Source organism: Podarcis bocagei (genome assembly GCF_964188305.1).
Source record: "Podarcis bocagei genome assembly, chromosome: 11".
In the NCBI taxonomy this organism is placed as follows: Eukaryota; Metazoa; Chordata; class Lepidosauria; order Squamata; family Lacertidae; genus Podarcis; species Podarcis bocagei.
In genome coordinates, this window is record NC_138136.1 from 31,021,102 (window position 1) to 31,047,990 (window position 26,889).

The window sequence follows — 26,889 nt, forward strand, 5'->3', positions numbered from 1 at the left end:
CTGGTTCTACCATGAGACAAAGTGAGGCAGCTGCCTCAGGTGGCAAATACTAAAGGGAAAGGAGTGGACAGAGCTGTGTATACATGTGCCATGCAGTCTGCTCTGTACCTGCTAAGCCAGTCTTCTGCCTTCAGGTACAGTGCAGGATACTGAAGCAGAATGCAACTGCCAGCCTGGTCAGTTTTTGGACATGGAGTGTATCCTTGGCCTCAGGCAGCCCAATGTCTTGGATCCATCTGAAAGTGAATTGTTGCTTGGATCTCTGCTATTGTACTTCATGCATCATAACAGACAGTATGGCATAATGTAAAGAATTTAGATCAAAATATCCAAAATAAGGGGACAAATTGATGATGGACTATTTTGCTGGGGGCAAAATGCTGTCATACAGCACTGAAAGCTACAAGGGTCCTACAAAATGCTGTCATGCAGCATGCAAAGCTACAAGGGTCCTAGGTAAAGGTAAAGGTACCCCTGCCCGTACGGGCCAGTCTTGACAGACTCTAGGGTTGTGCGCTCATCTCACTCTAGAGGCCGGGGGCCAGCGCTGTCCGCAGACACTTCCGGGTCACGTGGCCAGCGTGACGACGCTGCTCCAGTGAACCGGCACCAGAGCAGCACACGGAAATGCCGTTTACCTTCCTGCTATAAAGCGGTACCTATTTATCTACTTGCACTTAAGGGTGCTTTCGAACTGCTAGGTGGGCAGGAGCTGGGACCGAAAGACGGGAGCTCACCCCGCCACGGGGATTTGAACCGCCGACCATGCGATCAGCAAGTCCTAGGCGCTGAGGTTTTACCCACAGCGCCACCTGCGTCCCCCACAAGGGTCCTACATGAAGATAAAAATTGGCAGCCTGTAATGTCCTATTGGAAGTGGGCATTGCTAGCATTGCTAGGAAGCCTGGAAACAACAGACCTGGCTTATGTTGTCCCCAAGCTCTGAATCAGCTAGATCTACAGGTTTGGGTCTGCTCATTATCTTCATCCCGGGACCTTTAATAAGTTCACTTTCCTCCCACTGTACATCTCTGAGTGTCTTCATCCTCACTAGGGATGAATTCAATTCTGCATGCTATCTCCTCCATCTCAAACTCCTTCTGCCTTCAGAGTTCATCCTCCTCAGCCAGCAATCCTTTCCTGCCCAGGAAGGTCACATAGGTCATCCTGGGAAAGGAGGAAATGCATTGCCCAAAAAACATAGCATGGCATTTTCATGTGTTGATGACAATTTAGAAATCATGTGTACTGTTTAAAGAGAAATACAGTGCATCTTACTATGGGGAGGGGAGCAGCCTGCCTACCAGTTCAACCTGCAGTCCAATGGCTAAGTGTCGATGGGCAACTTCAAGGCCCTTGCTCTCCCTTCGGATGGTTCTTTATCCTTCATCTTGACTCAGACCAGACAGCCTCTCAAAACAGACATTTGTCCCCTGGCAGCCTTTCAAATAAAGCATGGCACATATCCACCTACTCCTGCCACCTGTTGTTCGTTGCTTCAGCCCACTGGCCTTGGCATTATTCTACCAGGAATCCTCATCTCTGGCCTGAGGCTCCGCTCTTACTTTTTCCATTCTTCTCCCTCTCCAACATGTGACTCACTTGCTTTGTCCTCACTGTTCCCCACCCCCACATCTAGCTCTTATATATATGAAAGCACAGGCTCCTCCTCTCCTCTCTCCTTCCTTCTCTTCTCCTTTATCCTCATCCTTTGCCTCCCTGTCTACATGGAAACTGGAGTGTGTGGCTATAGATGTCAGAAGCTGGATGCCAGCTTGCCAAGCCTGATGATTTGTACTGAAGGGGGGGGGAGTTAAAGGACCCCTGACAGTTAAGTCCAGTTGCAGACGACTCTGGGGTTTTGGCGCTTATCTCGTTTTATAGGCTGAGGGAGCCAGCGTTTGTCCACAGACAGTTTTTCCGGGTCATGTGGTCAGCATGACTAAGCCACTTCTGGCGCAATGGAACACTGAAACCAGAGCAGCACATGGAAATGCCATTTACCTTCCCACCAGAGTGGTACCTATTTATCTACTTGCACTTTTTGGTGTGCTTTAGAACTGCTAGGTTGGCAGGAGCTGGGAACAAACAACAGGAGCTCAGCTTTGGAATTTCCCCAGCGGACTCCCTAAAGATGAACTTATGCTCAGCCAAAAGCCTTATAGAGCAAAGATTAGCAGACATTGAAAACCAACACAACCTCGCCTGGGGCGGGGGTGTTTGCTCCCCCAGGTATCACGGAATAACCCCATCACTCGGCCTTCCATCATACATGTCGTCTCTTTCATCTGTACCACACCGACTTGCATTTATTCGTGCAAGGTTCAATGTCCTTCCATCGAACCTGCTGAGCCACAGATTTTCCAAGGGTTTGGTGTCTCCGCTATGCGGGTGCGACGGGAAAACTGTTGAATCTCTTCCACATATAATGCTCAACTGCCCCCTACATAGCATAGCCAGGACTAAATTCCTAGGTCCTGCTTTACTGCGCTTGGTGGGCAGGGCAGTTGAGTCACACGCCGCACTACTTTTGCAGGATACAGATCCTTCGGTAACTCTGCAGGTGGAGAGATTCCTGAATGCGGTTATCTCACACACAAAAACAACCAAAAAAACAACAACAGCAGCAAAACTAACCGGACAGTTACGATGAGAGTGCGTGTCGGTCCTCGTCTTCAGTTTTCCTTTTTCTTTGATCCGTCCCTTGGAGCTCTTCGGGCCCCAAGCTGTTATTTGGCTCTGCTCATCGACCCACCCTTGCATCGTGGTGTTCACCCTCTGGGGTCGAATATATCGACCCTTATGCCCCTGTGCTTTTATGTTTGTACATATTTTATGGGCTCACAGCCGTAAATAAAATAAATGAAAAATGAAACAGGAGCTCACCCTGTCATGGGGATTCAAACCGCCAACCCAAGAGGCTCAGTGGTTTAGACCACAGCGCCACCCGTGTCCCCTTCATACTGGGTAAAAGGTAAAGGTAAAGGTACCCCTGCCCGTACAGGCCAGTCGTGTCCGACTCTAGGGTTGTGCGCCCATCTCCCTTAAGAGGCCGGGGGCCAGCGCTGTCCGCAGACACTTCCGGGTCACGTGGCAAGCGTGACGAAGCTGCTCTGGTGAGCCAGCACCAGCGCAGCACACGGAAACCCCGTTTACCTTCCCGCTATAAAGCGGTACCTATTTATCTACTTGCACTTAAGGGTGCTTTCGAACTGCTAGGTGGGCAGGAGCTGGGACCGAAGACGGGAGCTCACCCTGCCGCGGGGATTCGAACCGCCGACCATGTGATCGGCAAGCCCTAGGCACTGAGGTTTTACCCACAGCGCCACCCACGTCCCTGTTATTGGTCCATCTAGTGCTTCCCTGGCTACACTGACTGATAGTGGCTCTCTAGAATTTCAGACAGGAGCTTTTCCTAGCCCTAAAGGCACCAGGGGTTGAACAGGGACCTTCTGTGTGCAAGGCTCTAACACTAAGCTACAGTCCTCCAAGGCCCCTGCTATCCCTTCTTCAGGTTCTTTTATCTTTAAACCACATGTGGATGGACAACCTTTCAGACAGGAGTCTCCTTTGACATATTAAAAACCGTCTTCTGTAAAGTAGGACACGCAGCCAGCCTATTTCTAGCGTATTCCTCCAATCCTTATTGAGATATTGGGTACAAGTGAGAGAAGAGCAATTCTGCTGTTTCTTAGCAAGCATCTGAACATGCTTCTTAGCAGGATTCTCTCATGGGGAAATTGACATGCAGTCAGGGTCAGCTGTGCTGCCAAAGAAAGGAAGGAAGATATATTTTCTGTAGTGAAGAAATATGCTCACTTTTGCACAGAGGGTGCTTTACACAAAGTAATATGATGGATTTTAAAAGAAAAGCTCACAATATGAGCTGATTTCTCACAGTATTCATGCTACGCTCCCCTGTGCGTGTGTATTTTAATATATTTTGGAGGACAATGATAGGCATGAGCTCAGAGTGAAAAAAAGAAGAAGAATGCAGTAATCCAACAAACAAATGCTGAGTTGGTGGAAAAAGCTTTGCTCATGTTACAAAATAATATTGCCCAAGACGAGTTGTGTGATGCACTCCAAACAGCTAATTAGAGCAGATCAATGAAAGCTAGAAAGATATGTGACAGTTGTGTGTCATCAAAAATGTACCTGACCTATCATCCAATCCCCATGAGAAGATGGCCCTGGTAAGTACTCTGCAGCAGCCATCCTCAAAGCACTAACCTGACAACACACCAGAATAAGCAATTTTTAGCTTCTGCCGCAGTAGTTCTCAGACCATTTCCTGATCACGTGTTCCTTTAAAGAAGAAAAAAAAGCAACTTAGGACCAAATTCCAGGGCCAGCCCAAAACACTCTCGGGGCTGAAGGACAAGATGACTTTCCCCATCTCTCTATGTACAGAAACTGACAGGACTGACAGCTGGATCTTACTGTAACACTGGTCATGGGACAGTGTCCTCCACTTCACTTGAAGACAGCTGGCTACTTTAGGGAGTGCATAGCAGGTCACATGGCACATACAGCTCTATCCTCCAATGCCTTGCCACTACCACCCCCAACACATACCTGCACTGAAATAAGTCCTGGAGGCACTCCCTCTCCACTATACCACTGGTTTTTGGGGATAAAATGTAGCATACAAATGGTTGGCTGGCATCCATCTGTCTCTAGAGATAATGGGGTGCATCTCCAGAGGTGTAGCACATAAATATACCATTGAGAAAAAGAAAAAAATATTGGTATTTACTCTGGACACTTCTAATTCAAAATAGCCCCTCTTAGTTTCAAACTTTCTTGTTTTTAATACTGGTGTAATTGCGCAGCATTACAGATCTGCCAAAAAACTAAGTTCTTGGCTTCAATTTAAAAAACTTTGTTCGAAGTCGCTAATTAATTATTTTCCTTTTACACCTAGTTCTTCTTTAACCTAAAAATATTCAGTTTTATAATATAACTCTTGGCAAGCTGAAGAGACTAAATAGGCAACTAAATACTAAAAGCAAAACTATGCAAAACAGCAAATATCACGAAAGCTTAACACTAAATAATCCACACAATGGATAAAGCAGACGTCCATCTGGCCACAATCAAGAAGGTGGCCTTTTCTGTGATGATGCCCACTCTCAGAAATAGTCTCCCCCTCTCCTGACCAAAAAAAGGTATACACAAATATCTGCGCAATTCAACACATGCGAAAAATGTTTCTGCTTTCTATAGTTTTTGCTAGCTCCTGTTCTCTGCTGCTGTAGAACTTTAAGGCTTTTTTAACCACTTGGTTGTTGTACATTGCTTTTTTATATTGTATTTTATGATCTGCTGCAAACATGACAGGCAGCATATACATATTTTTAATAAAGAAACAAAATTAATATTAAGAATAACCACAATAATAGTAACTTTTGTTTATAAATAGACACAATTTGGTATGCAGTGTAAGCTACAACCCTTGGGTACCCGTGGCATTATAGAACAGCAGTACACAAAACATTATTAGGCATCTGTGAAACCAGCTTGAGAATATATTCTTTATTTACTTATTGCACACTTCCTTTTACCAAAGTTGTACAGTGGAACCTCAGTTTGCAAACTTAATCCGTTCCGGAAGACCGTTCGGCTTCTGAAAAGTTCAAAAACCAAGGATCAATTGGCTGGCTGCAAAGTCAATGGGGGGGGGATCAAAAACGCGCCTTGGAAGCCATTCAGCTTCTGAAAATCGTTCGAAACAGAAGCATTCATTTCGAGGTTGTTGGCACTCAGGTTCCGAATTCTTCGGCTTCCGAAGCGTTCAGTAATCGAGCTTCCATTGTACTTGCATGAAAATCCAATTTAATAGAATTCCAGTTGCACACCAGTTCATTCAATATTATAATTTCCGTATCTTATGCAAAAGATTCCAGAGGTTTGTTTGTGTTTTTCATTTGCAATAGCACTGCATCGTGGATTTTCTAGATGCAAAATTGCCTAAACAATTAAATCAGTGTTCACAAGGATGCTTGTTTGGCTCGTAAGAATGAGGATGGCTTTGCCACAAAACTTCAAGGAATGATCCATGCTGCTAAGTTGGAGGTTTCCAAGGATGCTTGGGCAATCCCGTGCTGAAAATTATATACTGTAAGCATCCAAACCTCCCGGCCACAGCCTTCTTCTCCTAGCTCTGTAGTCTCAGGCTGGTAGGGCAGAGAGTAGTGTGGAGGCTCTCTTTCTTATCAGGCAGATTCCTAAATAAGGCTAGCATGCCGCTTTTCCCAGTTCCTCTACCAGGCATAGGCTGGTAGGAGAGGAAAAAGGCCTGGCGGAGGGGGGGGGCTCCTACCTGCTTTCTATCTAATCAGAGTGGAGAGAAGCATCTGTTCTACATTCATCAGCAACTGCACCTCAAAATTCTGCACATCTGAGAGCATCCAGAATGGTTGCCAGAAAAGCTTTCAGCCTGCCATTTGCACTTCCGTTCCAACTCCCCCTCCTTTTCTGCACCCCCTTCCATTCAGTTAACATTCTGTGGTCACAGAGCACACTGTTTTGAGGTACCACCCTCCTTTAGGGGGTTTTCTAAATATTTTTGAACATTTGCAAAACCTGGGGTTCCCCCTCCCCCCCAAGTCGGCTGATACCTACCTCTTGTGCGTGGAGGGTACCACTTTCACCTTATAAGGATGAACACTCAGAGATCCACACTCAGAGACCTATCAGCCTATAGGACACTAATAAAAGCATCATAAGCCACCAAAGTGGTTGCATCACTGCAGTTGACAGACCCCAAGTTAAAACAAAGGAGATGCAATGGTTTGTCTTGGTTAACCAGGCTAGCTGTGCTTTCCCTTGTGAAGAGTTAGCTGGAAATTACCCAGTGATGCTCCAGCAATTGCTCAATTGCGTGGGCAAACCTGCTCATTCTTATAACTTTACTTTGCAAAACCACAAGAATTGTGGCAAGAAATCCAGTTTACCTCATCTGCAGGAAGTAAATCACACCTAAAAGCTGGTCCATTCTTCACCCCATTTCTGCTGGGCTGGAGCTATGCACTTCTACAATGCAAGTACCCAGCAGGACTCCATGTTTTGACCACATCCTTTTCTTGGCTTTTATGTTTAGCATCTTCGCATCATTGTAGTAGATCAATGCCTGCTCTCAGTGATGAGCCAATAACCTAAAGCTTAATCCAGATGAGATTGAGAAACTGTTAGTGGGAGGTTCCCCAAGCCAGATGGGTGGAGTTTAGTCTGCCCTAGATGGAATTACACTCCCTCTGAAGCAGCAGGTGCATAGTTGGGGGTTACTTCTGTATCCATTCAGATTGCTTGAGGTTCAAGTGGCCTCAGTGGCACAGAGCTTTTGGGCCACTGCCCAGCTGAGCCCCTCTCTGGATGGGGACAGCCTAACTTCTGTTGTCAACACTCTGGTAACCTCTAGAATAGATGACTGCAATTTGTTGTATGTGGGACTGCCTTTGAAGATGGTCCAGAAGCTGTAGCTGGTGCAGAATTCAGAGGTCTGAGAATGTAACACCAATCCTGGTGCAACTGCACTGGTTACCAAATAATTTCTGGGCTCAATTCACATTGCTGGTTTTGACCTATAAAGCTCAGGAATGCTTCTTCTGACATAAAATGTCCTGTACAGTGAATTCATCATCTGAGACCCTTCTCCTTGTGCCCTGTCTGAGGGAGGCATGCAGGGTGGCAACACGAAAACAGACCTTTTCAGTAGCAGCTCCCCATCTGTGGAAAGATTTCCCGAGAAAAGCACACCTGGCACCATCATTGCCTGTTTTTAGGCATAATCCAAATACATTTTTATTAACCCAGACCTTTGGTCATTAATTGAGAAGGTAACTAATTATAACTGGGGCCTTTCCCCCACTGTAATAATAAAAGTATGTACAAACACATAACCATCCAAACAATAACATAATCATGCACGGAGCATATTTTATATAAAAAACAAATTGAAGACATGCAGTTAGATTTAGCCAAGAGGCCTCTTTTTAGTGCTTATCCTTTTAAATGAGGTAGGTAGGATTTGCACAAGGTCTTGTTTTGTTGCTGTTTTCTATTTGGCTTTAGTGTTTCTTGTATTTGTATTATGTAAGTTGCTTTGAGACACTCAGGAAGTGATGAATATATACAATAATACCTTCATAGGCATTGGGGGGTGAAGTTATCTCAGGCAAAAAAGAGAGAAATACACCGGTCTCTATATTTTTACCATGTCCCCCATTGTAATAGTAATAATAATAATAATAATAATAATAATAATAATAATAATAATAATAATAATAATAATATATCACCCTTCATCCATAGATCTCAGGGTGGTTTCACAGCATAAAAATACAAGATAAAACACAAAATACATGATAAAAACAAGAACAAAAATAAGCCAAGCCAATAAACCTCCCTCCTTCCTACAGACACATTTCAAAGGATCTGGGATGTTAGTCAGCCCAAGGCCTAGTTGAAGAAGAACCTTTTTGCCTGGCACCTAAAGTGTATAATGAAACATCCCCCAAAATAAAGAGCAGCAGTTGCAACAACAGTGGCAAAAAACCCTCTTAGTACTCCTAATAATTAAATTATTATTTTCAGGATTCCAGCCAGCCAGCCAGCCATGTCCTTTTCCAGGATATGGTATTACACTCATTTCCAACTGTCCATACCAGCCCTTCACCCCTTGGAAAAGTATCTCCTCCTCATCTGGAAGCTGGACGGTAATAAGAACAGACACTCATGGGGAGAAAATAAAATACCCCCACCTCCCGTACCAGTCCTCCTCTTCATCTCCCTGTTGCAATGACCGCTAACACAAAGGGCTATAGAAGATGTTGCTCTCCCAGGAACTCTTCCAGGAGTTCTTGTGAAAACCAACATCTACCGTAATCCCCTGGGTTCCAGTCCACTGTTAGCCAGCACTATGGGAAGAAAGGGAGGAGGAGAAAACTTCCATCCAAGCAGGGGGGGGGGGGAATTCAGGGCTAATGTGCCCCTCTCAATTTGACACAGGCTTTCCAAGTGCCTGTCATTCTTTTTCTAGCCTGGCTCAGGAAAACTTCACTGGTGCCTCTAATTTTAATATTGTGCTGAGGCGCATTTAGAACCATCTTCCATTATTTTGTATGAAATGCATATTTCGTCCCACTGCACATGCCAATATTTTTGTTTGCTAGTTTTGTGTTGAATAGGCAACAGTTGGAACATCACACACACACCCTTACCAACCCCATTTTAAGCAAAGTAAGAATGAGAAGTGCCTAAAATGGCTGCCCAAGTAAATATCTGGTTCTAAGTGTCAGAGCACAGCAAAGTCCCCAATCCGCTCCTCCGCAAGGGGGATGACTTATCTAAGGCCTTGGAATAGATCCAACCATTTTCGACCAGGTTCTAGAATCACAATGCTTAAGTAAACTTCTATAAAGAATCCGTACGCATACAGACCTGAAGAATGATGCAGAATCCGAAGCAGGCATGTGGTAAAGTAACATTTTTATTGCAGTAAAAGAAGTTTAATATAGAATGTCTGCAATACCATTCTGGCTTATTGAGCAGAGAATCTGTGGGATCATTCATGCCATCTGCACTCAGCAGGGACGGGTTGCTGAGAAAAGTTAGCAAATAAAAACAATAAAGAAAGTAAATGAAAATAATATGCAGAGTGATAAAAATAGGGAAGCCAGAACTCTAAACCAGTTGGATTTCAGTTACCTCCGCTGGATCTTTCAGCAGAGAAATGTGTTGCGGTAACGGCTATATTTAATGAAATGCAAATATAAGAACCTAGTCCAGGTAGGGGAACTGCTATTTACCTGATTGAGGCTGTAATTCATAAACTACTTAATCGGGATTAGTCAGTGAAATCCATGCAAAATGAAGCTCATTTTAAAACAGATCTTTTTCTCTCTTCATTTTCAAAGGTAACAGATTCATAATATTATCTCACTGGAAACTCTGAAAAAAATGTTTTAACTGCTTGTGTCTGGAATTTTTGCAAGACTTCACACTCTAACAAAAAAAAATTATCTTAGTATTAGAAGGCATCATTGGAATTTTTTCTTCTTTTTTGTAGTAACCTTTTTTGTTTTGTTTTATATTATTTGTTTTCCATTGCCTTTTTTTTTTGCTTTTTGGGGGCTTTTTGTTCCATTAGAAGACTATAAAGATATTAGAAGACTATAAAGACAATACCATCATTTTCAAAACATTTATTAGAGCTAAGTACATAAATACCAGTTATTAACCACTCCAAAGTCTGCTGGAACCACAGTGCCTTTACTCTTTTTCAGGTTTAAGTAGACTTTACTGGAAAAGAAGTTTCATTACTATTCTTGGACATCATGCCCAAGAAGGATCTATCTGTTCTTTTCATGGTCAGGCCTCATTTCCCAGTTATATGGAAACTTGATTAAACCCTTTCCTAGTGATCTTGCTAGGTGCAAATGTCCATACTACAATATTACAATACTACAACTTTGTTCTGAAGAAAAGGGCACTAATGCCATGAGATTAACTGATAAAAAGTACTTGTGGACATGATAGACATCTGGGCATCCAAAAACAAGCGTGGATGTTTCTTAGCTCCCTGGCTAAGAAACTAATATTTCAGGGAAATTGATCTCCCTTGCAGAAAAGAAATTTGAACGCCTCCAGATCACAAAGGCCACCTACAACCATATCCTCCATTTTATCTAGATTCAGCTTCAATTGGTTTGCCTTCATATATTCCTAGATGTCAGTCTATAACCAAGATTACTGTTGACCAGGCATAGGCAAACTCGACCCTCCAGATGTTTTGGGACTACAGCTCCCATCATCCCTGGCTAACAGGACCGGTGGTCAGGGATGGTGGGAACTGTAGTCTCAAAACATCTGGAGGGCCGAGTTTGCCTATGCCTGCTGTTGACTCTTAACAAGTATGTGTGAGATCCTAAGTTCTAGTATCTTCAGAGCACAACACTACCATCACTTATGCCTCATTATCTTCATGAATATTTCCACCCAAGACTGCAGCCTACACACAAATACTCTAGCCTTTAAAAATAAAGGCCTTTTAAAAAAATGATTTCATTTGATTCAAACACAGTGCATGCAATTCTGACCTCTCACTCTGGTCAAAGATTTCGTGTTGCCTGGCTAATTCTATGACCTAACAATCAAGGTATAAATGCTTTGAAAATCTTCCTATTTTATTTTGTGGGGGGGGGGGGATACAATAAGAGCACTGCCTAACTACTAAGTAAACAAAGAAGCAGCTTTGTTCCAGTACTAACAGAGGTTCCAAGTTTCAAACTCCTATTCACTGGGTCTTGAAGAAGGTAGCTTGCATTTTTTGGTGTGTGTGGGGGTGTGTGTGTGCGTGTGAATAGCTAGAGAGTCTGAACCTCAAACACACAATTTTTAAAAAACATGATGAAAGCATAAGGGCTTTGTTATGGCACACACAACACCCCAAACCTGTTTCCCCTTTACGAGCTTCTAAAAAGTATCTCCCATATAATTATTAAATGAAAACACTCACTTACCCAGTACTCAGCCTTTAAATCTTGAATAAGAGACATTCACTCTGAGAGAGGTACTTACCGTGTTTCCATGGATACTGGATGATGCCAATCAGGTCCATGTTTTTATCTGAAAGTGGTACCCTGCAGAGAAATGAGTTTGGTGAGTAGCTGTTTATGTGCAGTAAGTAAATAGGAAGCTTGTTTATTTGACAAAGGGCCTGTGACCCAGCCTCCCCTTCCCAATACCTCTCATTCTCTCTCCCCTCAACCCTCCCCCCTTTAAGCACAACAGTACTGGGGCATGTCGTCAAATAGTTTGCGTAGTTTCCTGCCAAATTGCTGAAGATCAGGATTTTGGTAATACAGATAGATCTTTTTCCTGGTATTTCACCCATTTGGTGAATTAACGGTACTAATGGTAACTACCAGATTCCCCCCCCCCCAATATCTAGTACCATAGACTTTTTTTCTCTCCAAGGGGAGGCAGATGAGTAACAATAGGTTACAGAAGTTACATAGTCAAAAACAGCCTGTGAGTTGTGTGTGTGTTGTTCCCAGGATGAATAACAATAGCAGACTGGCAAGACATAAATGTCCTTACCTTAGTCTAGAAAGGAGAAAAAATCCAGAATGAAAGTGCTTCGAGGTTTAACAAGGTTTTACTTATGCACATTTGCTCTGATTCCTCAATTTTTGAAGCCTCTGTGTAATTCTGAAATGCAGTCTCTTAACACGACATTCTAATTTGGGGAGTGAGATTACTGAATCCTCTTTGAGAAGTTTTTGGTTTCTAATATTTCTCCGGATAAAAGTAAGAGTGAAAAGGGAAAGAAATCCACTTTAATACTTAACATAGTTTAATAACCCGAATGATGTGTGTTCTGTTTCCATTTCTAAAGAAGTTTCCTTCCAGCTGTAATTAAAAAGTACAAAAAGTTGTCTTGTTCTAAAATTATTCTTGGAAATAAGATTTTTTTTTAACTTCACTGTAAAAGAGGGGTATTCCCACCCCCATCCCCACACTTTTTTTCTTTTACTTTCGGCCATCTGAAAGTCATTTCATTTTGCTTCCTCCCAAGAAGTGATTTTTGGATAAAGCTACTGATTTGATATTTTCCAATTGAACTTACAGCTTGCTTTGTGGACAGAGTAATTCTATGTTCTTTCGCCAGAGCTGACAAAGGTCTGCTTGTCAGTGATACCTTTTACAGCTAAATTTACTCTCGAGTGACAGGAGCAGGTGGGGCCAGGCATGCCAGACACTTGTGCATGGAAATCACGCATCTTACAGGTCAACAGCAAAGGGGAAAAAGCTTGTGCCTTCATAGCAGAGGGTGAGTGAGGCAAACAGGACCCAAACTGGGGGGTTTCTCTTCAAAGCCAGCTGGTCTGGCTTTATTCTACAGGAATTTTTTACCTGTCAGTTTAATCATCGAAACCCTCAGCAGGTGCTGACGGGTACATCTTCCTGGAGAAGAAGAAGGGCACTGGTGAGTTTAAATAAATAAAATCCTTTTTCATATATATTATATATATATAAATAGAGTTGAGGCTGATCTCCCAATTCTACTATAGAATTCTGCCTAGGACCAGGAACCGCAGGTAAGTTTTCAAAAACTTAAGGGATTTTTTTTATTTAAAAAATGAGACACATTTGGAAACATGCTTCTTTCTAATAATTCCTTTGACAAAAGAAACTTTCACGACCAAGATCCAGTGTTTTATATTATTGCCGCTTTTTGGAAAAGGTATTCTGAAGACTAAATGCTGAGAATATATATGTTTAGCATGCGGGGGGTGGGATTGGCAGGAAAGCTAGGAAGCACATACCCCCCCCCCTTTCAAAATGATTTTCCTTTTTTTAAAAAAGTTAGAAGTGAAAAGAATATGTTCCATTTTGTTTCCCTCATTCTACCTATGATTCTGTATTTGTTTCTGACCCCTGTTGAATGTCCTATCGGATATAATGTACAGGAGTGAGTTTTTCAATCAAATGGGGAGTGAATGTGGAAGACTTTTTAAAATTTTAAGACATTACTCATCAAAGGGCAACCATACATTAAATACTGGAGGTGTCACTGGGGAAAGAAGTTGGATTATGAAACAAAAGCTACGTGTGAATATAATAGTGTATTTGCACCCTGATTTCACTATAATTGCATCATGTGTGCTGTTTGAACAACTGCTAATTTCATAAAACCGCCATTCTGCTGGTGGAGTCTACAGAGAGGAACATTTTTCAGGACAATCTTATTTTAATTACTGCAAAGACGTGGGGGGAAAAGATCAAATGCTAAGGCGTATTTTAGGGAGGAGCAGAATTTTTATGATGAATTTCTATTTTCACAAGCTTGTGCTTTTAACTGTGCTTCACAGCAGTTCTTACAAACTGTCAAACAAATTGAAAGCATTTCTGTAAACAAGTAATCAAGTTTTTTTATTTAAAAAAAAGAGGGGGGGAGAAGAAGAAGGGGGGGACCCAAGACAAAGTCTATATACAAAGAGAACATATGAAACTGCTTTTAACAACCAGATTCCATACTGACATACTGCCTGGCACGCAAGTTTAAAGAGCACAGAACAACAGATAGATAAATTGTGACATTAATTTGGCACTGAAGGTTATTCTGCTTGGAAAATAAGCATGGGAGTTTTAAAGCCAGGATTGTTCAACAACTTTAAAGAGATTTTCTACATGGAATATTTGATTTTCCCTATGTATGGAACATGAAGCCCAGGGGTTACTGATCTCAAGAAATGGGCGAGGTTTTTCAAACACTAATCGGTTTTTCAAAGTAAATGCAAACAATTTCCTTTTCTTTTTTTCCCCTACAAGAAATTTGTGTTTATGATCACAGCCTTGGTCTGCCTGTCTGTCTTGTTCATGGAAAAAAAAATGAAGCATGCAGAACAGCTGATTTGTCTTTATAACTGTCCTAAAACCAGGCAGCTGCCAAAGCAGAATGCCATTGACACAGACATTTGCAAGAACAGTTTTCAGTTTGTGAACTGTCACTGTAGGTCACTTGATTTCATACAATGACACAAATTATGTTCAGAAAGAAGGGGAAAATATGTAATCGGTAACTTAATTGGCTGTTTAAGGAACCTGAACGTGTGTTTCCTCTGATATCAATCCAAGACTAAAATCCTGTGCACACTTGCCTGGGATTAAGCCATATGAAATACAGTGGGGTTTACTTCCAAGCAAGCACGAATAAGATAGCACTGCATGGAGCTATACACTGATTGATAATACCTAAATATGTAGCATACCACATCATTTGCTTCCTAGGCTGTGGCCTGTTGAACACAGGGGGACTTATTTTGAGTAAACAGGCAAAGAAGGTTGCCTTTAATTTCTGAAAATCCTCCATGCCCATTATCTTGAAAGATAAATAATTCTAGAAAGTTTTCTTTTTTAAAAGCAAAACAGATACCTATGGGAAATTACGAAACTGTACAAATTCATGAGCAATGGCAAAAATAGTAAGCTACAAACTGTTTTTTCTTTTTGTGGAATCAAGACACCTGAGCTTCTGTTAATGTGACTCGCTTAATTAAAATCTTTGTAAATAGAGTTTGTAGCCTAAGTTCCTTCTGTTTAAAAATTAGTCTGTTTTGTTACACCTGAAATCATAAAGTAGTTTACTTCTTTTGAATAAGAAACCTAATTTTGTGTATTGGCAATCATATATGCAACTTATTTAGCTTCATACTGATTAACCCTGATCATTAGCTTTTGACATTGTTACCATATCATCTAAATATTTAAGTGTGACTGAATAATAAAGGGCTAACATTTATCTACTAACAGATAGTATCTGTTAAATGGACCTTTCCTCTCGTCAGTGAAATTTAAAATAAATAAATGTTGTTGTTTATTTAAAGGTTGGATGGTTTAAAAAGCAGAATTGGTGCACTTTTGTCCTTTTCCTAAACACATGCTCAGGAGTGACTGAAACAAATTTAAATGACTGCCATTAATAGCTATGTATATTCAGAATTGTAGACTCTTAAGATTTGTAAACTGCCCCGGAGGACTTTGAGTCCAGTCCCAGGCAGTCTAACCTGCATCTCAAGCTTTTCTGATGGGAACATTCACAGTATTTGCATAAAACCTTGCAAGGAATAACATTCTGGAACCTCCATTGGTAGTTTACTGTTGCAGAATTCTTCCTAGTTCTAATCTTAAAATTTTGTTTGTGTAATGTGAGGCGGGTGCTTTGTACTCTATACTTGGAAGATATGGGGCATGGTCACTGTGGACTTCGTAATAGGCAAGCCCTGTCAAAATACACCTTGCCTGGCCCCTGTTCATTGCAATGAGATTTCCACCAGGGGACTTCCACATAGATTGTGCATATAGTTACTCTCTTCCTTCTTTCTCACACCCTTTTAAATAGCTAAAAACAGCTCATGTGAGCCCCACAACATCTTTTTAGGGGGGAGGGGGGCTAAATATACTCTGTTTATCCAGATTTTCCAGATAGACCTTTTATTATCCATTCCATTCCTTTATGTAAAAAAGACAACACCCAGCAACCTAGTTCACTTTTCTACTACTTCTTTGTCTTTACCAGTAAATTGTAAAACTTGACAAAGTTGTCTCTATGTATTTTCTCTAACTGTGACTCACTGGAAGTGCAGAAGTTTTGCATATGCTATTCCTCCTTCCAAGCCTAGAAAGCCATGAATGTGTCATATACTTTCAAAGCAATGCATGCCTTTCTTTCTTTTCCTTGCACTAGGGAAAACGCATAATAGCTTTAATGAAATTAAGAGAATGGACAAAACTGCTGAAATTATAATCTTGCACGATTGCCCTTGCATACATCTGTTTGCATATATATTTATTGATATTTCTTTTTAAAAGGTAAGTGATACAGCTGAAAAGCCAATTTGCAAACTGGTTTTCCTTTTGTGTGTGCATTAGATGCAGTATTCCTGCAGCGTAAACCCAATGCTCCTCTTCCTAATCATTTAATTTAGAGCAGTCTTGAAAAGTACAAAAATATGGCCTGAGAACAAAATATTCTATCAGAATCACTCAGGTACTACAAGACCACTTGAGTGGCAGGTATAGTAAGTTATTCTTCCTGGAAGGAACTGTTACACACCAAGGGCAATTGAATGAGTAGAAAATTGTTAAGTTCTTAGAATAAATTATAGATCATATGAACCAATACTCTCAAAATCAGCCATGCTCCGATTGTGACTCCTCACTAATCCCTGAAATTAATTGAATACTTCCTTGACGTTGTCACATTCAGAGCTATTTGACCCTCCCTTTCTTCAATGTATTCTCATTCAATCATCTTGGGCGATTATCAAACACCACATTTTAATTCTACTCCAAGCCTGCAATAGATTAGCCTTTTTGTATTTCAGTCATGGCCTTACAGTCGAGTTCCATGCTATTGGAGATCCAGCAGTTTAGGAAACTTGCAAAACAGCATCACTTGCAAAATATCCATATAGCTGTCTCAAGACACTGGGGAAAAAATACAGGAGTATAGGCATATAAATGAAAAGAGTCTAATGTGGCATCAAACACAACTATGAACCAAAATGTACTATGGTGAAAAGTGGCAGACTCTGTTCTTCTATCACTCTAGTAGGTTATCTTGGAACATACTCCTCCAGAGTTAACGCCAAAATGAAAGCTGCCCTGACAGGCTTTCCTGAGAAAGATGAAGCAGACTCGTTCTCTCCTGCTCCAAAGAGAAATTAGAAATTGAAAGGAATCGGATCTGGGTTAAATATTAGGAGGAACCTCCTAACAGTAGCAGCTGTTTGACAGTGTCTTTTCTAGAGGCCTGTCAGAAACACTGCAGCTGCACCCTGTATTGTAGATCATGCACTGAGCTGGGGGTTGAGCTAGGTGACTTCCAAAGCTCCTTACCAACTCTAAAATCCTGAAATCTTCCCTGATCAACACAGGTCACATTCACTCCATACGTTTAAAACACATTCATGCCACTTTTGCAACCATGTCTTCCCCCCCAAAAAATCATGTGAATTGTAGTTTACCATGCACAGAGGCACAATTCCCAGCACCTCTTAACAAACCACAGTTCCCTACAGGAGTTCTGGAAGAAAGCCAAGTGCTTTAAACATATGGTGTGGATATGATCATAATCTACACAGAAGACATGCAGCATTACAGAGATATGGGCTGTGTTGCCCACATAACCAATTCAAAGATAGAATTTGAGACGGTGGAGAATCCCAGACAGTGAATCAAAGTTATGAGCCCAGAAAAAGGGGAATCTGAGATAGTGGGGTGAAACCCACATCTCATTGTAGTCCATGGAAAATCTCGCTTTTATTTCTGTGAATCATATCCACAGCATGCTCTGACTTGTTCTTATGATCAAACAAATTATTTACACAGCGGACCTTTATATAGGTGGGTCGTGGTTCTTTCTGTCTATTTATAAAAAGTTATATTTATTTGGGAGAGCGAAATTGCTAATTTTTTACCAGCTATATATCTAATAAAACTATTTAATAATGAATGTACTGTACTCCTTGTTTAACTCCTATTTACTAATTTGGCTGGCTTCCAAAACTCCTGGGGGGGGGAGAGACTGACCGTTTTTAATAGAATATAATGTATTTAGTTTCTGAGAAGCTTGTTAGGTGTTGAAGTGTTTTAACTGATTTCACTCGTAGTCAACAGCAATGCAAAGAGAAAGGACAATGAACAGATTAGAAAATCCATATGAATAAAGAAAGGTAGTTCAAATGCTAATGAATAAGCACCATTTAAAGTTTTAAAAGAATGTTTCTGATTGATAACGTAGCAAATTGTGGATATTGTAATCCCAAAACTACCTGTTTTCAAATAAAATAAAAATACTCTGGGGTGGCATTTTACATATGTTTCTGTACTAAGAGACAACTGCTGCTTTGTGCTGAATTTCAGGTTAAAGAAAGGAATCAAGCCCGAGATGTTTTTGTTGTGTTTTAAATGGCCTAGCATTTAGACTTGTAGTACTGCAGATGAAGTGGGATCTCATTCCTGCAAGCCTGGCAAGGCAAGCTGGCTTTATCCTGCTTGTCAGAAAAGCCTTCATCTCACTGCTTTGCTTTCCCAGTCCCAGTACATCCGCAGTTCCTACAGCCCATAGAATCCAAACTGGTTTTAAAACATCGTTTTAATACACTGAGTGCTATTTTATATTGCGCTGCACTGGACTATCTCTCTTCCACACCCAGCTTGACTGCCTTCCTGTTTTTGAAAACCTCTCTATTCAGTGTTTGCTCTCACTCCAGAGAGCTTGTGTTTAGTCCACTGATAGTGCAGTGATCTCTCTAGCAGGTTCAGATGTTGTTTCATTGTTTCAGATGCTTACTGAAAAACAATATACTGTATACCAATACTGAAAGTTGTGTGGTTTGCAAAGCAATGGAACATAATGGTGAGGAGCATCTTGTTTTGTAGCTCATGCTGCTTTCATACTCCGGCAGCTGACTTTCAGGCTAGATTACCCCCAAGGCTAAATATGCTACTGAACGAGGCTTGGACCCCACAGTGTACAAGTACAGCCATGCAGTGCTCTAAGAGCATGTAAAGTGTGGGCTGGGCCAATATTGCATGCCTTCATTCCATGCCAGTCTCCTTTCAAATTCCACTCTTCTCTGAACATGGCAGCTGTGTGCTTAATCACATGACAAGGGAAGAGTGATATCATGTTCCCCAGTTAAGTACCAAAAGGCTGCAAAGCATGAGAAGCAGGATAATGAGCAGTGTGGGACTAACGGGGCACGAAGAGGATGCTTTTAGGGGCTTAATTGTGCCAGAGGCAGGCTCAATATCTGTTTCCAGCACAAGGGCTTAACCCTGGAGAATATGAAGCCCAGTTTCCACTCTCAAACAGGACTCCCATTGCAACCACATTTGGGGAGAGATCACATGGCAATAGCATACCTCGTACCTAACGTCACAAAATATTGTGAGACTGTTGAGAGACCACACCTCTCCACTCCACCCTGAGTTGCACAAAGGGCAACTCTTCTGTATGTCCAGTCCCCTGTTCCTTTTAATCCATTCATGAATATACTGCTTAATGCCAAAAGAGGATTCTAAGCAGTTTACAAGTATAAAAAACAGTGATGTATTATATTGCCTTTTTCTCCTGCAGAAAAATATAGGATTTTTTTTGCCAGTCCATCTGATTTGGCTTTGGTGGCTTTTGCTGTTCTTGTTGGCCTTCTTGTATTGATTTGGGGACAGGGTTTATGTTCTGTATGAACTGCCACAATTGGTGCTTTAGCATTGGGCAGCAAATCAGGGTTAGAGATATTAGCAACCCATTTGGGAGTCACCTTAAGGGCTTTGGGCTACTAGAAATAACTGTATCCCCCTCTGGGTCAAAGGTTAGTTGGGGTCTATTCTGCCTTCCTACCCTGCCCACCTAGCAGTTCGAAATCACCCCTAAGTGCAAGTAGATAAATAGCTTTATAGTGGGAAGGTAATGGCGTTTCCAGCTTCGTCACGCTAGCCACGTGACCTGGAAGTGTTTTTGGACAGCACTGGCTCCCGGCCTCTTAAGCGAGATGAGCACGCAACCCCAGAGTCGGACACTACTGGCCCGTACAGGGTACCTTTACCTTTACCTATTCTGCCATGTGGTTTTACTAAGCAGGAAGGTTGGATGCTACATGTTGATGAGAAATTGCAGCACTAGACTTCATGTCCTCTTAATGTGAAACTGTCATAAGTTGGTAAGGGCTTTTTTCACCCAGCTCAGTACATCTGGTTTCTGGTGCCTTTCGCTTCATCTCCACTGCAAGGATATGTAAAGAGAAGGTAAAAAGCCTTCATCAGCAAGGGGCTATAGAGTCCCCCTGCACACCAGGGATTAGAGGGAAGAGCTTGCAGATCAAATGCCAGTAGCTGGAAACTGCAGGAGGGGAGAATGCTTGGGTCTTGCATGCAGGCTTCCCCAAAGGACACTGGGCTAGATGGGCCATTGGCCTGATCCAGCAGAGCTCTTCATATATTCTTATATTCTTAGAGGTTGGTATTGCCAGGTAGATTTGATCCTAAATATGTAGCTTCCTGGATCCTTATTATTTATCCCATGTCTGCTTGCTTTGATGTTTGCCCTGACTAATAGCTCAGATAGGAGAGCATGAGATCTGAATCTCAAGGTTGTGGGTTTGAGCCCCACATTGGGCAAAAGATTCCCACATTGCAGGGGGTTGAACTAGAATAGATAATCCTCGTGGTCCCTTCCAACTCTACAATTCCATGATTCTACTGTGGTCAAAAAGAAAAGAAAAGGTGATGACAAGACCTTCCATTAATGTGCAATGAACATTATATTGTTTAGAAATACGTGATGTTGGGGTGGGGGGCAGATCCCATGTTTCATGCCTCATTCCCCGTAGCACTGTTGGAGGCAGTATGTCTCTGAATACTAAGTGCTGGGATGCACAAGTGCTATAGTGTGCGTATACTGCTTATGCGCTTCCTACAGACATCTGGCTAGCCATTGTGAGAAGAGCATGCTGGACTTAAAAGGGTCTTTGCTCTGATCCAGGAGGGTTCTTCTTAATGTCATTATGGCATATGTATTTTGTTACTTACTTTTTTACTGGCATGGAGGGAGGAGAGGTGCTTGTGGGATTTTAGTTGATTAATTTATGTTGTCTTGGGAGCCAAAATAACTCGATAGGTCTTCATTACCATGCAGCTTAACTTCTTTGCGACTGGCGGGAGGCGGGGAGCATCTTCTGCTCCACCCCAGGTACCAAAATGCCTTGGGCCATCTCTGTTCAAAGGGCATTCCCAAGCAGAGGAGGAGGAGTTGTCTCAGAAAGAAGGCATCCTGACATCCCCCCACTTTCTGAAGGGCAGGGGCAAATGTTTGAGCCCTGGATATCTTTTTTGTTTTCCAACCTTATACCCCACCTCATGTTCAAAAGAATCTCAAAGCAGCTTTTACAATACAAGACATAACACCCAAATAAAATGTATAAAACACGCCATGTTTCATTGCAAAAATGAAAACGTGTGGGAATGAGATCTTCTACTCTTCTAAAGCAACATGCCCTGAACTGGCCCCCTCCATTAAGTTTCGAACTACAACTCCCAGCACTGGGGCTGTTGAGAGCCCAAGACACCAGGTTGGGGTAGACTTTCCTACAAACCTGGCCACATTCCTGAAAAAATGATTTTGTTTAAGAACACACCTGAAACACAGAGAAGATGATAGTCCTAACCATCTCTTTTACACGTGTGTATGAAATGACTCCCTATAGATCCCCAAACCTCCTGCCGAACAGAATCAACCCAGAGCACCCAGGGAATTATCTCCTTGTTGGCAGATTCCCCCGCCTTTCGGATGTGGGTTTTTTTCATACCCCCGAAATCCTTGTTGCAGTTGGAAGAGGAGGATCTGATCTCTGCACCGTGGAGCGTCTGAGCTACTAACCGGCAGCCAAGCATCAAATCGCTTTGCAGCAGCAGGAAAATGAAGAGGGGCGGCGGGGTAGCACATCAATAAGGTCCGAATGGAGCGTTGGAAAAGTATGAAGCGCTCTCCTCGCTCCCCACCCCCGCACCCCCGTTGGTCGGTCCCGGTTTCCTGCCAGCCGCGTGGCTTGGGTCGCACCAAAAAAAGACTGGAGGGGGGGTGGACGAGGAGAGTCTGGGCATCCGGCAGACTGGACGCTCCTGGGTGCTGCCTGGCCCATCGGCCCTTTGGGCTCCTCACGGGCGATATCCATGAGACGGACGGAAAAGGAAGTCTTCCGGCGTAGCCGCAGTGGGGATCGCAGCCCGGTCCCGACGCGCCTCGTCGCCGCCTGCGCGGTTTTTCTGGCGGGCGCGTGGCGGGGGATGGAGGCGGTGAGCGGATTGCAGGCGTCGGGCTGTGCGTTGGCCCCTTTGAGGATCTCTCTCTTTCCTTCTTTCTGAACCTTCCCTGAGACCTGCGTAGGAAGGCAGAAGAAGCAAGGGAGTCCTGACACATACCACCAGCTCCCACTTGGCATGAGAGGACTCAGTCAGCCTCCTTTTTATATAATGTATTTGTTTTAGTGTTTAACTTGCAAGCCACCTTGGGTTTCCTAACAGAAAGGCAGTATATAAATCCAGTCAATAAATACACTTTGAGGCCACAGCTTGACCCTCTTGGCTTTTCAAAACCTTGAGGTCCTTCTCCGTGAAGCCTCGCTGTGCTCCCTACCCCCTTGGCAAGGACAGTGACAGTGGCCCTCTTTTTTCTCCTCTGGAAAGTACATAAAGCTGAAGAAGCAAAGTTAGAAGAGGGATACTGTGGCTGTACACACACCTCTGTTCGCCCAGCTCAAGCACACTCCCGCTTCTGGTTCAGGGAGAGGTGTGCGCATGATGTTTGCCAGAACTATTTTGCAATTTCTTACGAAATGCCACATTTCGACGCTTCCTCTGTCACCCCTTCCAAAACAAGTTTCGATCCAATTTGAGAAAAAGAACAGTCTAGCTGCGTTTTTAATGTGTGCACAGTCTAGTTCTCACTTCCTCTTTCAGCTGTATGGGCTTTTCAAAGCTCAGATTAACTCTTCTAAACCCTCTATTGATCCCTTGGAGAAGGAAAGTTTGTGCACTCATTTTTTTCTGTTGAATGAGGGTGGGTTGATAAGAGGGAGTGACGGGTGACAAGACGTGGGGGGTGTCCATGGCACTCACACAAAAAATTCAAATGTGTTCTTGGGCCTAAAAAGGTTGGTGACCCCTAACTAAGAGTTTTTGCATGCCAGAGCATTCAAGAGATCACATGAAACTGCCCACAACTCCCCCACAGTAGGTTTTGTGTATTGTGTGTACAACTGCATCAGAATGTAGAAGGAATAGGTTAACCCGCAATCCTTTCTAGCAGCCTCCATTGTGGAGGAGGTAAAGTGTGAAAAGAACAAGCAAGCTGAACACAAGTCTGCAATGTAAAAGAAAAAACCAGGGCTGCAATTGTGGGCTTGTTGTTTATCTGTGACTAAGGTCCATGGACCATAGTAGGAATTGCTTGCAAGTAAACTACTCAAGACTCGAACTGGCTTAGACTCGATACATTTAACAGGATTCTGATGTAGATACAGACTATCAACACTTTGTTATTGCGTACAGCAATACAATGAATGTCTCCCCCATGAATTTTGTAAGTTAGAAACATAGAAAGCTACTTTATATTGGTTAGACCTTTGGTCCATCTAATAAATGTTGTCTATGCTGACTGGAAGTGGCTCTCCGAGCTTTCAGGCATGAGTTTTCCACAGCCCTACCTGCAAATGCTAAGGGTTGAACCTTGGATCTTCTGCATGGAAAATGTGTTCTACCACCAAGTTATGGCAACAACCTAGAATAAAACATTCACACAAATAATTCAGTTAGTGATACATTGTATATAAAATGCTGTGTGTGTGCACACACGTGCATGTGTGCATGCGTTTTCACCCTCCTTGCTTCCTTCAGAAGTTCCAGTGAGACCGTTTTATGGGGGCAATTTCTCTGTGAGAGACTTAAGGCCCCTCTTGTGGCAAAGTTTATTTACAAAATATACAGGAGGAGCAGCAGTAAAAGTCACCAAGCAACACCCATCCATCTTCTCAACATCCTTTACCAGCTACAAACCTCTTAGCAACCACTTCTAGTAACCTCAGCCTCAGATTTCTGTTTTCTCCTTTTTGCTTATATTCAAACACACACACAACAACAACAACAACAAACCCTATATCTCTCAGTGTCTGCCTAGGCTGGTTGGGTATGATAAACTCCAGTGAACTAGGGTAGCCAATAGCATGGGAGTAGCCAGGATTTATTTTAGGAAGGGGGCACAGAACTGAGTTATATGTGATGCAATTGGTCGGTTAGTTAAGTATTTTTATTTATTTACTTGATTTAGGGGGCCTGGCTGCACGTATGGCCAATTGTCCTCAAAGCCATTAATCAGGAGACCCTCTTACCACCATCAGATGTCAGGTTGGAGAGAAGAAGAGGTCCTTTAGCATGATCAAGAAGAATGACTATATCTACACCACTAGGAACTAGAATTACTTTGAATCACAGCCCTTACAAAGCTTTAAAAAAAATCCAAAAACCCACCTGTGTTCCAAGCTAAGATGGTAGCTCTGTTGTGATGGATTGACTCTGAAAGGCTTTCCACATAAGACTCTTGTGCTTCTTGTTCAGCACCTTAATATACAACTAGAATGTAGGTAGAAGTACTTTGGGGTGGGGAGCACCATGTTGACCAAATATATTCTCAAGGGACTGTATCCAATGTTGGTCAAATTCAGAGCAGACCCATTACAATTTGTGATCAGGACTAACTTAGGTACAGTAATTTCAATGGGACTCATCTGAGTGGTGGTCTTTCCATTAAACATGCCACCAGCACTGCTATCATGATCCCTCTGATTTAATATATCTATTGAAGATGAAATAGCTGTAAAGTTATGGAGCTCCCTCCTACTGGAGCTACAATTGGCCTGCCCAATACTGTAATGTTTTTCTAACACATTTATTTACTCTGTCATTTGAAGTTGAGGCACGAGTTTCGAGTCTCTGGGACTGTTCTATGCTGTCAGATTACTTTATTTTAATGCTAATTTTTTTTTGCTATTTTAATATTATCATTTTGTTTTATTGTATGGTTTTATATTATGTTGTATACTGCCCTTAAGATGAAGGGTTGTCTAGAAATAACAGCAACAATCAGTATAAAGCATCTCACATAATATGCCAGTTTGCATTTATTTCAGTCTAGCGTTCCAGATTTGGTGTGGTTCACTATTATGATAATTCAGCATCTTGGATAATTTAAACAGTATTTACTCAAAATACTCTATCTTAGTTGCTTGTTAATATGTAGTTTCTAAGTGATATCAACCAGTTTGCCTAAAGCTTTACAGGAACTGTTGTCTTCAAGAATTTTCATATTATTTGCTTCACGAATAGAGATCTGCATTTTAATAATGTCTTACTGTTCTGCTTTTAAACATTCAAGGTGCCGACTAAGAGTTGTAAACTGTGAAGTAACTACTATGGAACAGCTTAAGTAAAGCACCGAAGGTGGATGAATTTGAAATACAGAGGGTGTATGTGGTGAGTGTTTCATATTTTAATTCCCTGCCTCCTGCAAGATCATTCAATATTACAAAAAGCTCTATTTATTGCTTCCTTTTTTGGATTTAGGGCTCAAGCTAAACTCTGCAGTTGTGTGTACTAAAAGGTATACGGATGACAAAGCTTCTCCCTAATCACTACTTATTGTACATTATATCGTTTTAGCCATGGCATGCCACGGTATTTAATATACATGTGTCACCCTTTCAGCTCCTACCTTTGAAAATATATTTTACAATTAATTCATTCCACAAGAAATTATATACATTTTCATTCTCCCCTATGGATTGTGAAATATTTAAATTACCCTCCTGGAATCTACATCCTATTATAACGAGATTTTGGGAATTTATATGTTATGGGCAATTATAAAAGCAATATGGATTGAAAGAATATTCTGAATGATTGGAGAACAAATACAGTATTGTTGAATAAAATCTTGTGGGGTAGATCAATCTATAGCCTTGGTTCCTCTCAGGGTGGGTTGCTGTGGCAACCGCCCCAGCTTATATATATATATATATATATATATATATATATATATATATATATTCCCCTAAAGCTTGTTTCAAGAGCTGTACCCAGCATGGGCCAAGCTTAAAAGCAGACAGATGTAGAAAGAAGTGCTTTCGTGAACTACTCTTTCAAGACAGGCCTGTGGTAGAGAGGAGCATAGGAAGACATGGGGTGGGGCTGAACTATGAACAGAAATTGGAACCCAAGTCATCCAGGGTTAGGATGTATAAACTCTGGGGTATTCAAATGTGACTCTGGCACTCTGTAATTTAATTGTCGCTTTTGCAATGTAAATTGGCAGCGCTGTTTCTTTTGAAGAAATAAACATTTGACTATCACTCCAAATTGAAGAAGGGGGGGGGGACTCGGATAATTACTGAAAGGGGATGTTAACTGAGCTCACCATGAAATAATCATACTTGTAAAGGAAAGAGACACTTGGCTGCACCTCAGCCCGTGGTAAGGGTATGGAAGGGTTGATTACTCCAATAATTACACCTCCTGTTGTGCATTTTTCCCCCTGTGTGTTTTGTTTAATTCAGATGTAAGTTTCAGGTGGAAGGCTGGGAAATGGTGCAAGATTTTCTGTTTCCTGTTGCCAGCAGGCCTAGGCCTAACAGGAACCCTTAATCTTACCTTCCTGGAAGAAATCCAACGGGGATTTGCTGCCAATTATTGGCTGTTTGTAACACATGTTTTTAAAATAATGGTCTGGAGGTGATGGTGTTTCAGTGTAAATTATATTGAATGCTA

General features: G+C 42.0%; 1 protein-coding gene and 1 long non-coding RNA gene across 12 annotated transcripts in view; one reads left to right on the top strand and one right to left on the bottom strand.

Annotated features, from left to right (window-relative positions):
• Positions 1–26,889, bottom strand: part of LOC308597587 — an 80,207-nt gene that overhangs the window by 46,433 nt on the left and 6,885 nt on the right. The window contains exons 2-3 of one of the 3 annotated variants that reach the window (XR_014013061.1): positions 23,778–23,851; positions 11,584–11,645 (exon numbers count right to left, since the gene is read on the bottom strand). This is a non-coding gene — a long non-coding RNA (uncharacterized lncRNA). Of the gene's footprint in view, positions 1–11,583; positions 11,646–12,105; positions 12,706–23,777; positions 23,852–26,889 lie in introns of those variants that run through there. The other 2 variants (XR_014013062.1, XR_014013060.1) reach the window with 2 other exon arrangements.
• The window catches only part of MEF2C (myocyte enhancer factor 2C), a 176,167-nt gene continuing 162,117 nt past the window's right edge, over positions 12,840–26,889 (top strand). For 3 of the 9 annotated variants that reach the window (XM_081213429.1, XM_081213436.1, XM_081213428.1), the window contains exons 1-2: positions 12,840–12,994; positions 25,502–25,599. The gene's annotated coding sequence lies outside the window, so the exon portion shown is untranslated. The remainder of the gene's footprint in view (positions 12,995–25,501; positions 25,600–26,889) is intronic. The other 6 variants (XM_081213424.1, XM_081213427.1, XM_081213430.1 and 3 more) reach the window with 3 other exon arrangements.